Source organism: Pelodiscus sinensis, chromosome 3, assembly GCF_049634645.1.
Source record: "Pelodiscus sinensis isolate JC-2024 chromosome 3, ASM4963464v1, whole genome shotgun sequence".
NCBI lineage: Eukaryota > Metazoa > Chordata > Testudines > Trionychidae > Pelodiscus > Pelodiscus sinensis.
Genome location: NC_134713.1, coordinates 69450444 through 69465922, shown reverse-complemented (window position 1 = coordinate 69465922; position 15479 = coordinate 69450444). Strand labels below are relative to the sequence as shown.

The 15479-nt window shown below is 38.3% G+C and overlaps 1 long non-coding RNA gene across 1 annotated transcript; it reads right to left on the bottom strand.

Moving 5' to 3' along the window:
* Nucleotides 1-4952: 4952 nt before the first annotated feature.
* On the bottom strand, nucleotides 4953-13902 carry LOC112545035 (uncharacterized). The gene is made up of 3 exons (XR_003088412.2): nucleotides 13767-13902; nucleotides 6096-6318; nucleotides 4953-5069 (listed from the first exon to the last, which is right to left on the bottom strand). It is a non-coding gene; the product is annotated as an uncharacterized LOC112545035 (long non-coding RNA).
* Between the last annotated feature and the right edge of the window lie 1577 nt (nucleotides 13903-15479).

The window sequence follows — 15479 nt, the reverse complement described above, 5'->3', positions numbered from 1 at the left end:
GTTTACTAGAGCGGTCGACAAAGGCTTCCCTTGTCAACCACAGAGCATCCAGACTACCGCTCTGTGCCGCCAAACAGCTGATCGGCATAGCGCAGTGGCCATTTTGATGTAAATGAAGCGGTGATTATTTAAATCACTGCTTCATTTTCCTATGTCTAGTAAACTCAGCTACATAGCTCCGTCAACGGAGCCATGTAGTCTAGACATACCCTTACTTAGTACCACAAAGGAATGTGGTACTTTACACAGCTGTATAAGGTAATAAATGCTCAACAGGCTACTGTTATGAAGTAATAGTCATGGGTGGAATTTGAAAATGAGCTGAACTTAAAACTCCTTAAGGAAGCCAGAGAGGGAGATTGCCAATTCACAGAAATTTTATCTCCACTCATATTCCACCCCCACCACCTGTTGATATTGAAACTGGTGACTAGGTATTTTGCTTCAGAGCTTTCAGAGATCAATCCTGAAGCGAGGCATATTTACTAGCTGCTTGGAGGAGAAGTAGGTTCTGTCCTGGGCATAATAAGCCTTCCACAGGTCCCACTTAACAGCACATATATTTGAGTGTGGTAGAAATCCTCCAGGCCTTACCTCTTCCCTGGCATCTCAGGGAAATGCTCACTTTGCATGCCAGGGCACACACAGAGTGGGGGCACTTTCTGGGGTGGGGGACAGGAAGAAAATGATCTCAAGTGGAAGCAGTTAAGCTAGAGTTCAACATTCTCCTTGCCCTCTTTTCCTTTCCCATTTTCTCCTCCCTTTGTTTTCAGTCTGGAGCCAATAGTCCTGCTCATTTCACTCTCCCCACTTATTTCACACAGTGTTAAGGGCCACAACTCTGGGATCTGTCCAGCCCAGTGCTGCTGCGAAAGACAGATGGGTTTGGGGCTGGAGGGAATGAGGTAAGATAATACAGTTGTCTACCAAGGGGAGTATTCTAGGGGCTCCCTATGTCAGCCCCCCCTTTCCACAATCATCTAGTTGTTGTGTCTCTGTTGATCCCTGGGTCTAGATTGCCAGCTCTGGGGGCTTGAAGGGATTTTTCCCACATAGCAAAATTGGTAAGCTCCTGTGTGGGCTTTTTCTCTGTTCATAGAGCATCCGGGAGGGTCTAGCTTTGTGGGGTATAAATTACAAAGGTTGCAACTTGGGCAGTTTCCAGTGGGATTGGGCAGGATGGCCCAGTGGGATGCCTGGCCACTGGTCATGAGCATGGCAACACCTGGTGAGAGTGGCTGCCTCTATATAGCTTCTAGTTTCCTTGGAAGTGGATTGAGACTCTGGATTCCAGTTAAAGTTTCTGAAGGTATAAAGACAATTTGGTCTTCACACACATTCTGTGCTCTGTAATCTACTCAGGCCATTGGTGCTAGTTGACCTGGAACAAATCATGAGGAGAGGTCCAGTGCTGTTTATAGGTTTTGAAAGTGTGGGCATTCATTTAGAGAATGGCATTGCTTGTGAAGAAGTGTGCTTCTATTGTGGCTCTTCTTATCATACCTCTTCTAACTTTCTGGCTGGAGGCTGGAAATGGGTTGAAACTCTGGTTTCCAGTCAGGATCTCTTACCAAGCCTGAAGGAGAGAATCTGGTGTTCATACTGACTTTCAAATTCACAGTCCAACCACATGCACTTGTCAAACTAAACTGGACCAACAGCCCTGCCAGGAAGCATGGGTAAAAGTTTTTAAAGGAAGTTTAATTATCTTATCATATCTATCTCATGTTCCTTTGTTCATATCAGCAATACACGTATTTACACACATCCTTTCTAATAAATCATGCAACTGGTATAGAATTTTTAATTTTTACCTAGCTAAATGTTTGAGCATTTTATGTTTTGGTATTTTCATTACTAATATTTTCACAAGTGTCCATGAATTGTGAATGCCTGCATCAGGATGCCTTGCACCTGTTTTCAGGGAAGCTGAACCAAATGTAAGCTGCCACTCCTTCACACCACTAGAAGAGAGTGACAAGGTGTCTTAATTTGGGTATTCACTAAAAAACAAGCACAGTAAAAAATTAGTGCCCACATCTGAAAATGTGGCCCTTAGTGACCAATGATACACAAATATAGTTACTACTACTACTTAACAAAAAAAACCAAAACAAACAAAAACAAAACTAAACAAACAAAAACCACCCACCACCTATCCAGATCTGTATCTACCTTGAATGCAAAAACTGTTGATACTCATAGAATTAAACATTCTTACAGATGATATCTGTGTTGAGAAGGACTGTCAAGACTGTTAATTACTCAGATGGAGTTAGCATACAGCTCATTAAACCATGTCAAAACTTTCAGTCCTTCTGTGCTGAATCAGTCCCTTCATAGGTTCTCATATCAGTATAATCTGACTCTTACAACACATTTATTCATGTGATCTGTTCTAACACTATAAAATTGTTTAGTTTCCTTTGTAAAATGGGTCTGATTTAAGCAGAGTCACAAATGCAGTGAGGAGAATTTCTGTAATTAATCTCTAGTGGATGTGGCCGTATGGGGTCAAAGAGCATGTACAGCTTTCACTGTGTCGGGAAATATGCATGGAAAAGTTTATTGGGAAACCTTTTAAACCAAAATGCAATGTAATTTGCTGCACAGTCAAATTTGTATTGAATCTCTGAAAAATATTCACAATTCAATCACTCTGAGCCATGAGATTTAGGCTAGAGTATTATTTAACTTTATGTCACAATTGTGTACATGAGCAATGGATGTTCTCCCACAAAACCAAGCCCCAGGGCCAACCTGAAGACAAGGAGTAAAATTTTTACAATGGCCTATGTGATTAAAAAAGACTTATTTTCAAAAGTGCAGTTAAGAGACAGGATGGAGGCAGTTCAATGAGAAGAAATTGTTTTCAATTCTGTTAACCTAAGTGACTTAAGATCCTAAGTGCTCAAGCCAACTTGAAAATTGGACTACAATTTCCCCATGTTGTCAAGGGGAAAGGTGTCTCTTGGTGTGGGTAAAACAAAAGAAAAAAATATGTAGCACTTTAAAGACTAACAAGATAGTTTATTAGGGTGATGAGCTTTCATGGGGCAGACCCACTTCTTCAGATCATAAGTGAATTGGAATGACCATATATAACAAAGGAATATAATGAAGAAAGTTAACAAATGATGAACTAACAAATTAGATATTGGAACGGGGGGGGGGGGGAGGATTGAGGGGCAAAGAAGAGATAAGGAAGGAGGCTCGGATTAATCAGATTTGTGGGGAGGCTCAGATTAATCAGATTTGATCCTTCAAAATAATGTGAAAAGATTAGTTTTCTTCTAACTCCTGCAAACCAAAATGCAAAGTCCAGTTCACCAACTGAGCCACCTGTGGTTCACAAACTCCCTCATCATTATACAAACCAATTATGATTGATTGTGGGTTTCATTTATCCAAACAATAACATGCATTTGGCATGGATATATAAATGCCTATGTTACTTAAAAGGCACTATAACTAAGGGCAATAGTTAGCATTCTAGTATTCTGAGCAAATGTTTAGCAATTTGACATTGAAATAATGAATTGCAGGAATCATTGGATTACTATAAAGCTCACCACAATTTGCAACCAAGATAAAAATCAAGGGCCTGATCCTACTCAAATGCCCAGTCACTCCAATAGCACTCAGAGGGAATTCTTTGCGCAGTGTCTAATAAGATCAGAACCAATCTTATAAGATCTATAACAGAGGGAAAACAATTTACTACTCGGGAAGAACTAACTCTGTTAAACACATTTCTAAAATGACATTTCTAAATGGTTTGCAGCTATTGATGAATGAAAGCCATCATCATGATTTTAAAGTTTAGCTTGTTGATTTTTAAATGTAACACTCCACAGGAGCCAATGCTTATTCTTTTCTCGCTTTGCTGGAGAAAGTGACTCAGAACAAGTTACAGAACACAACAAAACATGCTGAACCCTTTGTTCCTCCATCAGTCTCATGGCGATATTCCACAGATTTCTCACACACCAGACCTCCAAGTGGGATAATGCATTTTTAAAATATTAACTTGAAGCTAAAATATTAAACATGTATTTCCTCCTCTTCTAGGATAAGTGCTGAAATGTCACACAATATTGGTGAGAATGACCCATAAGTGTTTTTTTTTTCTTCTCCTCCTACTGGAGCAGTTATTGTGGCGTGCAATGAACCAAATCAACAATGTGATTCAAGCTGTCTCTGCAGCTTCGTGGTAAAAGAAAGGATAAACTATAAAAACTACCCTCCTACAGCTCTTAGTTCTTGCTTCCCACACTTTAACATCTTCTGTCACCCCTGGCACTGTTACTGACCCATGCTAAGCTAAACTAAAGGATGATAAGTTTGCTGCCTTTGCCCTTGTCCTAAGGGGCTGCACATTATCCTATCAAGCATCAGAAGCCATTTCTGTGGGATATTTGTCAAACTACGAAGTCCTTTTAGAACAAATGAAATGGGCAGCGAATTACAAAAATGTCATTCTCTAAAGGAAATGGATGAAGGCTTTTGTTCTCCAGTAACGAATAGATGCCATAGGCTTATATCACTATTTCTGTATTATATTTGACAGGATTACTATTTCCAGTTCATTAAGGGAACAGCTTGAAAACAATTTTTTATGCTTTTAAGAATCATGTTTTCTACTAATAAATATAAGCAATAGCTAGCATAACATTCTAAATGGAAGATTAGGGTTAATTTCAAGCCACCTGTACCATTGATCAATTAAATCTATGCAAAATGTATTTTTTTAGAAAAAAATAAGATTATAAACGGATTACTTAATTGGCATAACTTTTGATAAATACGAATTATAATTGCCTTCCCTACTTTTCTCTTTTTCTTATTTTTAAACTAATTTTCTTGCGTACAATGGTCTTATAGAACACCATGATATATACACGATGGGCTAAGGTCAAGCAAAGGAATAATAACTCACCTCCTTAAATGAATGCTTCAAAGTAAATCTTCTGTGTTTAATAGCAGTAAACAGAGGTCAGGATAACAGTCTCCCAGGCTTGAGAATAAAGCTTGTGTGTTATTATTCTCCAAGAATCACAACTGCACTCCTGGGTGATAAAATACTTGCTAAAATGTGATACGGACAAAATATTACACACCCCTATGGACACGAATGTAATTGAAATTTCTCAAAAATCTGAACTCTAACACAAATTTAGAAATAGGTCAATAGAAGTTATTCCATGATCTCCTTTTAGATACTTTGTTATAATGCTTCATAGCAGATTAGCCTTTTTTTAAAAACTACAGTATGCCTGGTTTTAACGCTGTCTGAAAAATCAAGCAATATCCTAGATTACCAGAAGCAAAACATGGCTGTCACAGCATCTAATGCTTAAGGTCTGTTTTCCTTCTTACGTCCAACTAACTCAATAATTAGGATAATATTTTGTGTATCACAAACAGCTATAATATTATTTAATATTTACAGGTTTTTTTGTATAAAATATTTTATCAAGTATGTTATATCACTCCAACCATCTATTGCTGGCCATTTTCACTATTTAATGTAACATGCTAACAAGAACAGCACAGAATTGTCTTTGGAGAAATGAACTCAGTAAAATAAAATATTGCTAACTCATCCTTTGCTTTGCAACTGTCACTAACAATGTTGGTGTGATTATAATCTAGGATTTTTATTGGTAAAATTTTACATGGAGCTAATTGGGCAAGACTCAGTGCATAATGAACACTAAAGATGATGCTGAAAAATGCTCTTGCATAGTAGCACATTTTTCAAGACACACACCAATGCCCCTCTGAGATTAGACTCTGTCCTTTAGTTATTGTTAGGCAGATAGAAAAAAGGCAGCAAAACTTTTAAAATGGATAATCTCCTGAAGTGCCAGTACATTCCACTTATCTCCTCATGCAGGTGAGGAGGTGAGGAGGCTTTGTCTGGGACAGCAGGGAAAAGGAAACACCTGGCTCTTTTAAAGAACTGTATCACCCACTGATTTCTCCCATCCTTCTATGCACTCTGGGAGGCTTCTTGGCTATTCAGACGGGTGCTTTGTAAACCATTTGGTTCCCATTTATTCAACAGTAGTCTTATAAAACCTTTCTCTTACCTGAGGTGCCATTCTGTGCCATCAGGGAAGATTCCCCTTTTCTTCACCTCATGTGGGCTTAGAGTAAGACCTGCTTTGGGGCCTTTACTGTGGGCATCATACCCTTCCACCTTGGGGGATTGGAACGGAATTTCCCCCTCATTGCCAGTTCGTTCTAGACAGTGGGTTGGAGGGGGTAGGTTGCCTGGTCCATCAGAGAGTAGGTGAGATTGTAGAATTCATCCTGTTGGAATTAGAGGCAATATATCAATAAGAGGACTAGTTCCTCTACATTAATTTCCCTGGAAGTGAATTTAGGTGAAGGCAGTCTCTAAAGATGATAGACAATAAGGATGGGGCTCCTAAATTCTGGTACCAAAAGGTGACAATCCCCATAACCTGTATGACTGATAGGCATTGGAATCACGGCCTTAATACTAGTGTCACATGGAGGGAGATGGAGGCTGAGGGCAACCCTCCACCAGACAGCACAAGCTAGTGGATGAGTTATTGCTGGATAGATAATTAACATTACTTAAGATGAGTTACTTAATAAAGCTGCAGCCTGTTTGTCTAGAACAAAAACTTATTTTTATCATCAAGAAGAGCTATTTACATATATCAAGAATGGGCACTCAATTTAAACAAAGTTGCATTGAATCAATTATCTTTTTAAAGAATAGGATACTTTATTACCCATGGTCACTCACAGTAACCGAGCAGAATTTGACACTTGAATGCCTAAAGTGGTGGTCATCAACCAGTAGATTGGGGTCTACCAGTAGATCTTGGAGCCTCTGATGAGTGATCCTGACTGGTTTGGCCAGGAAGCTATCAAGGGCTGGCACTTCAGTGGCCCCTCCACCCACTGTCATGCTGCTCCTGCCCTCTGCCTTGGAACTGCCCCTTCCCCCCGGAAGCCTCCTGCTTGCTGTGCAGAGTGTGGGAGGGAGAAGGGAGGCACTGACGTCAGGATGTCCCTCCTCCCCCACTTTGGTACCCCATCTCCTTACAGAGAGAAGAGGATGGAGGGAGCTTGGCAATGCAAATCTCTGTCACTCTCACACAGTGTGTGTGTTTCTGTCATTCTCACAAACACAGACTGTCCTTCCCTCTCATCTCCCGACCCAACAGATAAGTGGTGGGGAGAGGCATTATTTATTTTACTGCTTTCAAAATGTTAGGTGTGATTTTTGACTGGTCTGTGCATTTCTTAATTTTCATTTCTCACTTATGCTTTTAATTGTTTGAGTAGTCTGTTTTAAAATGCCTAACCTGTCATGGCTGGAGCCGTTATCCCTATGGTAATTGCAGCTCCTGGATGTAGCTGGCATGTCCTTGCAGCCCCTGAGAAGGGCAGAGCAGGGAGTCTCCACATGCTGTCCTTGCCTACAGACACCTCTCCTGCAGCTCTCATTGATGAATAACGGGGAACCATGGCCAGTAGAAGCTGTAGGCTCAGTGGCTGTAGATGAGGGTCAGCACATTGCCCCATGGAGCCATTGCTGTACATGCCAGTTGCTTTCAGGAGTGGTACAAGGCCAGAGCAGGAGTAAGCCTGCCTTAACCCCACTGTTCCACCACCCAGAAGCTATCTCAGTTAAATAATGCCCAGCCAGAGCCTGCTTCCTGAACCCCTGTCCCAGCCCCGAACCTTCTGCACCCAATCTCCTGCCTAGTGATGTTAAATTCTCAGGAATAAACTTTTGGAGAATATTCTCGAGAATGTTCTTGAGAATATTCTCCAATGCGCGAATTTTTGAGAAGTTTCTCTTAAATACTTGTTAAATAGTTTTTAAAGAATTTTACTATTTATAATAATATCTTTCTTTAATAAAACTTCAAGAATCATGAAAGTTTCCAATTGGTAAAATGAAAATTCAGGAAAGTAAAGAAAAAAAGACAGAGGTTTAAATTACTAGAACTTTTATTACAAATCTTCTGTTGCAAGATACAAATATTTTTAACTTTCTGGACTGAATACAAGTCTAATCAGAATCTGCACTTTCTGAATCTGACATATATTTCTATCTCTTCTTCTTCCTCATACATATCCTCTTCTTTGACTTCTTCTCTCTCTTCAGCATCATCAATTTCTTCTTCCTCATTTCTTTGGTTCTGTTTCATTTTTCTCTTGGGGATTTCAATGGAGCACCATTTGGGTTTTTAAGAAGCTTTATATTATGGTCTTGCCTGCCCTTTCTTGTGTTAACTTGTTTCTTTTTGCATTATGAATGATACTGTAAGTACTGAAACTTCTTTCAGTTGCTGCTGCTGTTGGTGGCATACTCAATATGTTGATCGCTGCTTTCCCTAATTTTGATCATAGCTAATACCTTTCCACCATGTTACTGGATCTACTGAGCCTGCTGATTTTGTTACATATGATTTTCCAAAAAAACCTTCTTTATCATGATACTCTGCAAGCTCTGCAATGACTTTTGCTGAGTGATTAGTGCCATACATTCTTGTGACTAATTTATCGATGAATTCAGTTCCTTGTATATGTTCATTTCTAGTAAGGCACTCATCATTGAATTTTGGATCTAGAATATTTGCAGCATAGTGAATGTCTTTTAGAGCCATATCTTTTCTTTTTTCAAAACTTTTCATCACATCCTGTTTTTCTTGTTTGGTAAGTGGACTTTCGGGAAGTAGCCTATCAAAATGATCGCTTAATTCCCTGAAACATTCAGGAACTTTGCTCATTTTTGGCTGGTCAGATTCAAGTAGTGTAATCCATTTAACAACAGGAATGATCAGTGCATGCAGTCTTTGGATCCGTACCCAGAATACATCTTCATCCAGGATTGAATTCCTGGTATGTTTTCTCAGTTTAGTCTGTAAATCTTCATGGACAGCAAGGCATTTTAAGACTTTTTTTATTTCAATAAGGTTTTCAAACAATATATAATGGAACCCCACCTAGTTTTAACTGGCAATTTAAGTGTACACGTTTGATTTTTCTCTTTTTGAAATGCAGTAAAATGAGCTCGTAAAACTTGCGATTTGTTAATTTCCTTCACAATAGTTTTACAGGTAGCTTCAGTTTCTTGAACAGATTTTAAGTTACTGATGTCATCAATTAACAAATTTAGTTTATGAGCAGCACAAGTGTACATAGCAATGTGATTGTATTTTTCATTAAGCATTGATAAAGATTCCACCGTTGCTGCAGCATTATCAGTGACAATGGCACCAAATTTTTCAGTGCCTATTTCTGTCCTTATTTCTTCCATACGGAATGCCATGTACTTAGCAGTATGGCGTTCAACATCAGTTGCCACGGTCTTGTAAAACACTGGTTGGGGTGTTGATATAATAAAATTTATATCAGATTCATTTCTTCGGTTGCTCCAAGCATTACACCTCAGTGCAAGAGAAGAGGCTTCAGCAATTTTTGTTTTTATAAGAGCATCAACACATTGATATTCAGCTTCTAAAAGTTTGTTAGAAAGTGTGTACCTGGATGGCATCTTGTAAGATGGTCTTAATTTTTGCATGAAAGTAATGCAATCTTCATTTTCAACCAGTGAAAGAGGCGATCCCGATGAGAATATAGCTCATGCAAAAAAATTATCCAAAACTTTGTTTTCAGTTTCATTTATAGAATTCAAGTAGTGACTTATATAGTGAGACACGTTGGCTGAACTAGATGTGGAAGGTGGTGATGTAAATTCACAAGCACTATCACAGTGTTCTATAGATGCTGATGCAATTGATGGTTAAGGTGATCTGCTTCTGGACTCTGAGAATTTTGTTGCCTTTTCCTTGATGTAAGCCATATTCTTCAAACAATTGGAAATATGCTTTCTCATCCTTGTCGCATTTCTAATGCATTCAGCTTTGCAGTACTTACATTCATATAACACCTTGCCTTTAACTGTTTTATGAAGGAAATAATCCCACCCATCACTTTTAGGCTTAGTTCTTCTTTTCATACTGATGAAAACACAATTACACCTTTCACAAAAGAGAATAAATGTGCTATTGCCTCTTTATATACTTTTTGTGATGCTTCCAGAAAGTTCCATAACAGTCAGAATTCCTGACTCATGAATGTTCTAGAAAGTTCCATAACATTCTGGAACATTCTATAATGTTCTCAAATTATCTTGAATGATCAAGAAAGCTCTTTAACATTCAGGGTGTTCTAAAAGTTGAATACAACATATTATTTCAAGAGGAAATGAAAAATTAGAAAATTCTCAAAAATTCTCAGGAAATAATCTTTTGGAGAATATTCTCCAAGAATGAGAATATTCTCACCTCACATAAATACTCCTTTCCCAGATGTGAGTTCCCCTGCACTCAAACTCCCAGAGCTAGCACCTTGAATCCCCCCCGGATCCCAATCCCCCACTCTGGGCTAAGCCCGAAGCCCCTCCCACACTCCAAACTCCTTTAGCCCAAGACCAGAGCTTGCACCCCAACCCGCTACCCCAGCCTGGTGAAAGCGAATGAGGATGGGGGATGAAGGGAGCAGAGTGAGGCCTCGGAGAAGAGGTGGAGCAGGGATATTTGGGTTGAGGTAGATCTTACATTACTCTGAAATTGAAAAAGTGATCCTGTGGTTAAAAAGGTTGGAGATCACTGACCGAAAGTTAGCCGTGGAAGCCTTGTTTTTCTGACAAAGTAAACATCCTACAGCTCTTATAGGTGGCAGGGAGAGAGGCATACTACTAAGAACCTCTTCAAGACAGGCAGCATATAGGATTTATCTGCCTAAATTGGAATTTCAGCAGCTTCTTTAATGCACCCCAGTTTAGCAAATCTGGTCCTAGTTTTTTAAGCATTCATCACTGAACGTTCTAAAAAGTTTGGGGATGTTATGTGCTATTGAACAGCTGCTGTATTTTACTGCAGACAGGATATAAGAGATCACTGTACAGTTTTTCATATCAATGTTAAGTTTGCATTGCATTCAAGGAGCCTTCAGATGAAAAGAGCTATATAATAGTAAGATTATTATTATGCTAGTGAAACCTATAGTAAAGGTCACATATTAACCTTAATCACCTGTCCTAACAGCAAGTAAAATTTCAGTCTCTGTGAGTTTCTGTATATTAGTCACACTATATCATGTGGCTACCTGTTATACTGGCCAAAAACAATATTAGTCCCTATAGTGATTGAAAAGGGGTCTTGCTTTTAATACTGCACACATACGAGAAAATATTTAGGAACAGAAGGATACCATCTGGCATAAGGTAGAAGATCTCATAGAACAGACTTCTGAAAATGAATTTGCTCTAGTACTAAGACAGGCTGAACCCTTTTCAGGCCAAATTTAATATCAACACTTCACTCAAAACATTCTACCAAGTTTTTTTTAAGCCAGTTAGACATCTTTACACTGCTAGTAATACAGAGTTTCTATTACACCAGATCTTAAAAGGTTAGCTATAATCCTAGTTTTAATTCTGACTCTATAAATGCGCCAATCTGATCATGGTATAGTGAACATAAGAATGTAAGCAACAGCATACATCAAGCATCTAAGCAATCACATGGCACTTCGATGAACTCAGTGTTATACAGCAGGCTTTGCAGCTTGTAAAAAATCAACTATTTGATATGTTAAAAAAGTGGATTCATATATAGACATATACAGTGGTCACACTTAAAAGTTTTCTTCTGGTTTAGAGATGTGACTTGCTTCAGTAGTTTTCCCAATTTAAAGTATGGGGAATTTCTCCCAGACCAGGAAGGGAAGAAGCGTATACATACACACAACCGTATTTTTATTATATGTATATAGCATACTCATGGGAAAGAGCAAGTTTATCTATACAGTAATTGTAGAAATAAGAAGATAATATTTTTGTCCTAGAGTCATTATTAAATCAAAATACCATCTTGTGTCAAGTGGAAATAAAAGAAAATAAACTCACCAGTGCGACAGATTACTTAAATCAGATGCTTATAAATAAAGCATTTATAGCCATGATAAAACCTTAAGGGTGACTGATCTTGATATAATAAACTTATGGAAACCTTAATAATAATACTAGTATTTATACTTTTCCATTCAATCTAAGGAGCTCAGTGTGCTTTACAAACATTAACATAGCTGTGACTAAGATGCATCTCGGATCCATTTGTGGAAGGGGTATAATTCAGGCCGGAAGAGTTTCAGAGACTTGAACAAGTTGGATCAGCAAGTTGGGAGCAGAACCAGGAACAGAACCCAGGAGTCTTGATTCAGTCCTGTGAGCTATTAGTTCCTATCTTTAGGATTTGGTGCAGAGCTGTTCCTCAGCCAACAGTGACTCAAAATACAAATACTTTTTTGCAAGATTTTATGATAAGAGATAGAGGGGTAAGGAGATATATATATATATATATATATATATATATATATATATATATATATATATATATATATATATATATAGTGGGGCTACCTCCAGAACAATAACGTGCTGGCTTTTACCCATACCTAAAGGAAATCTAACATTTTTAGGAATGTGTGAATTCCCTCTGAAACTTTCAGCATAATGTAAAACTTAATTGAGAGCAGGTCTTTTCCTATGTGTACCAGCTGACCCCAAAGATGCCAATTTAATGCTAATTGATAATATGGTAACAGCTGCTGCTTATCAGCAAATAAAACTTACGAAAAATTTTCACAAACAGCCAAAAATGCACTTCATAGCTATTTTAGTGAAAGTGTGTTGCTCATATTTGGTAATTCAAATCTAGCAGTATATCTAGAACCAGTAATGTCAGCAAAATCAGAGGGCATGGATACACTAGAGACAGTATTGATAATTGTCTATGTATCTCTAACTCTCAATATCATCATACTGTACTGCACACTATAAAGCAATGGCACGGAATTGTTCTCATGTAAAGACTTCGGTTTTATCAACACAAAAGTATCCAACCAAACACATCTTAATCACATGCATTAAAGGAATTAACATTTATAAATTTAATATTGATGTTGCTTACGCTATCAGGCAAACCTTCAGTACAGAAAGAACAGATTATTTTAATGAAAGGTAACAAATGCTCCAAGCTTTTGTCTGATTGAAGCACAAAGTTTGTCCCCGGCTGAAAACTCCCTATGATCCCTGAAGAAAGTCACCTTCTCTTTAACTAAGGAGAGCAATACTTTTCTCTTCCACAACTAGGTTTCCTTTTGTAATGGTGGACTCTACTGAGTTGCCCCAAAAACAGATTTAGTGTGATATACAGGCCTGCTCCCAAATAATAATAAAAACAGCAGCTGCACACTTCATTCTTTCAAACTACTTTTTCAATGGTCTCTCAGTGCTTTATCTCCGTTTTACAGCCTGAGAAATGGAGTCAAAGGTGAACTGACTTGCCTAAATTTATGCAGCAACTAATGGGACCCAATTCTTCCAGCTTCTAGATCAGTGCTCAATCCAGTAGCCTGTCCAGACTTCCTATGAATGACTACAAAAATGTAATACACATGGACTAACTATTCACCCATGTAGATCACTCTGGTTGACAGATAACAGGCCACCTGTAGCTTTGAACATGTCTGAGCAAAGGGTATTTTTTAAATTGTTTGTGCACTTTCATGCACTTCACCTATGAGAGCACAGTGAAAAGCACCTGCAGAGTAAAGAGAAGTGAGAGGACAGGTCAACATACTTTAGAGAAAATCATCATATTTCTGTTTTTACAGAACAAGGATATACATGTTAGTTTGCTTACCACAAAGAGCCTTCAGTCTAGACGTGCCATAACTTCAGCGAAAAATTAAACTAGGGGAGATAAGGTAACAAAGGTTACAAATATGAGATCATGAACAAACAAACATGGTAGGATCGTTCCTTGCAGTGTTTATTGCATTTGTTTCTTCCCCCCAAAAATAGGTAGAGGGCAAGTACCATAGGTAATCCCTGTTTTTATGTCTTCTTTCAAGTTTTGTCTCAAACAGAAGCATTTTCTTTGCACATCTTTTCTCTCATTTCAGCCTCTGTTTCTCTTTATGGAGATAAATAGGATATTTCTCTCAGTTTTTGCAGGTCAGAATTTGTGTCCATTGGTCCCACCCTGACACTGTGGATGTAACTACTGCTTCTTTTTCTATTAAAAAGAAGCATGAGGTTTAAACACGAAAGTGGGGAAAAAACTGCTCCCGATATCAAGTAGCATCTCTCCCATCTGCCCCACGTTGCCTCTTTCTAACAAATGGGTTAGCAAAATACTGAAAGCTATCCAGGATGCCTGTCAAAATTTCTGATCCAGAAAAGTGTGTACACAAACGACCCTTTGTGATTATGAGTTTTAACCCTTTCCAAGAATGCATACTTAAGAAAAACATCAGATCAGTGATAAAACTGGTGTGTGATACTCTGTGTGTGCAGCACAATATTGTCTCTTGGTTATTACACTACAGTACTAATGAAATTGTCACACCGATGGGTATGTGTGTGCTCACACTCCTATATAAGTACAGAATAATACCTTATATCTGGCTGTACGTAGACAAATATTTTACTTAGACCACACAGAGAGATTATCAAAAGCGCTCAGTGTTGGCCTCTCTCCTTTGAGAGAAGTCAGTAGTAACACTCCTACTGACGTCAATGGAAGTATAGTTATGCCAGTGCTATTGGAATTCCTTTCCATGTTACTATATATACATATGCATTGTCTATATGCACAGCAGCATTTAAAAACATACATATTTTACATAAAACGTAAATTCATCCCTCCATCCGCCTAGCTCTTTAAGACAGAAATATAGATGATTACTATATAAATGGGCATACTAGAGCTGAAATGAATGGTCATATTAGAACAGATTAAGGGGCCATTGTCTGAACTTAGCTGTAAGGCAGGCAAAAATCTGAATGAGTTCAGCTCTTCAATTCTGGCTTTCATCTAAAAGGGGTGGGGTAGACGGATAGATACTAAATCTCCACCAAAGTGTGGAAAAAAGCCACTTAAATAATAAACTTCAGTATTTTCACCATTTTCATTTAGTCGCTGATGATTAAAATACACACAATGAACCCTTGAGCTATAAAAGGCTTTCCCCCATCACAGTGCTATGGCTTATTTTACATTTTAATACTTTGTATAGTAGCTTGTCCAGCTCCTCTTCATCTCTCGCTTTAAAAAAAAATCCCACATTGTATTACATGAAATTCAACCATTGTTTGGCAGGATTTTAGTGTCTGTGGTGAGAGCTGTAGCACTGAATTTTTAAAATGCGCAGGAAACAGTAGCTAAGTGGGGAAATGAATTTGCTTGAGCCACAGATAGCATCCTTGTTAGACTTCTTTTTTAAAATACTGGCACTTGTCAAGCAGAATTCTCTTGTTCCTCTCAGACAGATAGACACACACACACACACACACACACACACACACACACGCAGAGAGATAGAGTTAAGGCTGCAGCCCAACTTAGTTGACA